Below are 3516 nucleotides of genomic sequence, written 5' to 3'. Positions count from 1 at the left end.
CCCAATGGAAACTTTGAAACGGGAAGCTAATTTACATGGAAACTTTATTTGAGACAAAACCACAGCATGAAACAATTACTCCCCATATGGACACATTTAAGCTCCGACAATCAATCTACAACTTAGAAAACTACCTCTTCATTCATTAAAAACAAATCTAGAAAAACAGAATCATGACAGAAAACATACAAGTCTCATTTTTGGTAAATATATGTTTCATTCATTCATTTTAAACAGGTTCAAAGAGTAGCAGCACCATCTCCTCAATCCTAAACAGGCCGGGACAAGTGCAATACCTTCAGAGTAACAGCACTGACACCCCTCCCAACCTGACCAGGACAGGGACTGACTTCTACAGTTACAACCCGACCCGGACAGGGACTGACTTCTACAGCTACAACCCGACCCGGACAGGGACTGACTTCTACAGCTACAACCCGACCCGGACAGGGACTGACTTCTACAGCTACAACCCGACCCGGACAGGGACTGACTTCTACAGCTACAACCCGACCCGACAGGGACAGACTTCTACAGCTACAACCCAACCGGACCGGGACAGACTTCTACAGCTACAACCCAACCGGACCGGGACTGACTTCTACAGCTACAACCCAACCAGACCGGGACTGACTTCTACAGCTACAACCCAACCAGACCGGGACTGACTTCTACAGCTACAACCCAACCAGACCGGGACTGACTTCTACAGCTACAACCCAACCAGACCGGGACTGACTTCTACAGCTACAACCCAACCAGACCGGGACTGACTTCTAGTTACAACTCAACCTGACCGGGACTGACTTCTACAGCTACAACCCGACCCGGACAGGGACTGACTTCTACAGCTACAACCCGACCCGGACAGGGACTGACTTCTACAGCTACAACCCGACCCGGACAGGGACTGACTTCTACAGCTACAACCCGACCCGGACAGGGACAGACTTCTACAGCTACAACCCAACCGGACCGGGACAGACTTCTACAGCTACAACCCGACCCGGACAGGGACAGACTTCTACAGCTACAACCCGACCCGACAGGGACAGACTTCTACAGCTACAACCCGACCCGACAGGGACAGACTTCTACAGCTACAACCCGACCAGACAGGGACAGACTTCTACAGCTACAACCCGACCCGACAGGGACAGACTTCTACAGCTACAACCCGACCCGACAGGGACAGACTTCTACAGCTACAACCCGACCCGACAGGGACAGACTTCTACAGCTACAACCCAACCAGACAGGTACTGACTTCTACAGCTACAACCCAACCAGACAGGTACTGACTTCTACAGCTACAACCCAACCAGACAGGGACTGACTTCTACAGCTACAACCCAACCAGACAGGGACTGACTTCTACAGCTACAACCCAACCAGACAGGGACTGACTTCTACAGCTACAACCCAACCAGACAGGGACTGACTTCTACAGCTACAACCCAACCAGACAGGGACTGACTTCTACAGCTACAACTCAACCTGACCGGGACTGACTTCTAGTTACAACTCAACCTGACCGGGACTGACTTCTAGTTACAATATAACCTGATTGGGTCTTATACTTAAAACAGATAATACCACCAGTCAAGCATCTTTTGAGTCATTTGAAAAGTGATGCAGAACAGAGACAACTACAGAATAGTTCTAGAAAACAGCATTTGAATAGTCTGAGTCACTGAAAAGTGCCACATTAAATCCATGTATCATCATCATCATCATACTGGCCCTGAAAGACTTCACCAAAACGGTTCATCACGGCTGGAGGTCAAGTCACTGCTCAGTCAGTTTTGCATGGATTTGCACAGCAAACGTTAGTTAAAAGCAGGATGCAAAGCAGCAAAACTGACCGAGGAACAGCGATGATCGATGTGTGGTTTGAGTTGGTGGTTGGGTTTGAAGAAGCGTCCTTCCATATGGAATGGGCTGGGCTGCAACACAGACAGCAGTACTGGAAGTGCTCACATTGCAGTAGATGGAGAAATATACTACCTGCACTAGAAGCACTTTGACACTGCTGAAACCAAATCTAGTCAACCGTTGGTCTGGTTGGAGACAGGCTGGGTCCAGGCTCAGGACAGAGGAGACAGGCTGGGTCCAGGCTCAGGACAGAGGAGACAGGCTGGGTCCAGGCTCAGGACAGAGGAGACAGGCTGGGTCCAGGCTCAGGACAGAGGAGACAGGCTGGGTCCAGGCTCAGGACAGAGGAGACAGGCTGGGTCCAGGCTCAGGACAGAGGAGACAGGCTGGGTCCAGGCTCAGGACAGAGGAGACAGGCTGGGTCCAGGCTCAGGACAGAGGAGACAGGCTGGGTCCAGGCTCAGGACAGAGGAGACAGGCTGGGTCCAGGCTCAGGACAGAGGAGACAGGCTGGGTCCAGGCTCAGGACAGAGGATGGTCTTTAGACAGGGTCTGGTTGGAGACAGGCTGGGTCCAGGCTCAGGACAGAGGAGACAGGCTGGGTCCAGGCTCAGGACAGAGGAGACAGGCTGGGTCCAGGCTCAGGACAGAGGAGACAGGCTGGGTCCAGGCTCAGACAGGCTGGGTCCAGGCTCAGGACAGAGGAGACAGGCTGGGTCCAGGCTCAGGACAGAGGAGACAGGCTGGGTCCAGGCTCAGGACAGAGGAGACAGGCTGGGTCCAGGCTCAGGACAGAGGAGACAGGCTGGGTCCAGGCTCAGGACAGAGGAGACAGGCTGGGTCCAGGCTCAGGACAGAGGAGACAGGCTGGGTCCAGGCTCAGGACAGAGGGATGGTCTTTAGCACCTCGGGTCTGGACAGAGGGATGGTCTTGGAGTTGGTCAGATTGGAGACTGGGTCCAGGCTCAGGACAGTGGGATGGTCTTTAGCACCTCGTCAACAGTTGGTCTGATTGGAGACAGGCTGGGTCCAGGCTCAGGACAGTGGGATGGTCTTTAGCACCTCGGTTGGTCTGATTGGAGACAGGCTGGGTCCAGGCTCAGGACAGAGGCTCAGGACAGTGGGATGGTCTTTAGCACCTCGTCAACCGTTGGTCTGATTGGAGACAGGCTGGGTCCAGGCTCAGGACAGAGGCTCAGGACAGTGGGATGGTCTTTAGCACCTCGTCAACCGTTGGTCTGATTGGAGACAGGCTGGGTCCAGGCTCAGGACAGAGGCTCAGGACAGTGGGATGGTCTTTAGCACCTCGTCAACCGTTGGTCTGATTGGAGAGAGGCTTGGGACAGAGGCTCAGGACAGTGGGATGGGGTGGGGGTGACCAGGTAGCTGGAGGCTCAGGACAGTGGGATGGTGTGGGGGTGACCAGGTAGCTAGAGGCTCAGGACAGTGGGATGGTGTGAGGGTGACCAGGTAGCTGGAGGCTCAAGACAGTGGGATGGTGTGAGGGTGACCAGGTAGCTGGAGGCTCAGGACAGTGGGATGGTCTTGGGGTGACCAGGTAGCTGGAGGGTTGGATGGTCTTGGGGTGAGGGTGACCAGGTAGGTGGAAGAACAAGCAAGCCTCCATCAGTTTTGCATAGA

At 53.9% G+C, this 3516-nt stretch overlaps 1 long non-coding RNA gene across 1 annotated transcript; it reads right to left on the bottom strand.

The window, feature by feature from the left end:
* Nucleotides 1-2687: 2687 nt before the first annotated feature.
* On the bottom strand, nt 2688-2924 carry LOC121844152. Its single transcript, XR_006081886.1, has 2 exons — nt 2868-2924; nt 2688-2781 (listed from the first exon to the last, which is right to left on the bottom strand). It is a non-coding gene; the product is annotated as an uncharacterized LOC121844152 (long non-coding RNA).
* Nucleotides 2925-3516: the final 592 nt, after the last annotated feature.

The sequence above is a fragment of the Oncorhynchus tshawytscha genome, unplaced genomic scaffold (assembly GCF_018296145.1).
Source record: "Oncorhynchus tshawytscha isolate Ot180627B unplaced genomic scaffold, Otsh_v2.0 Un_contig_3934_pilon_pilon, whole genome shotgun sequence".
Taxonomy (NCBI): Eukaryota; Metazoa; Chordata; class Actinopteri; order Salmoniformes; family Salmonidae; genus Oncorhynchus; species Oncorhynchus tshawytscha.
This window is presented reverse-complemented; position numbering and strand designations above follow the sequence as displayed.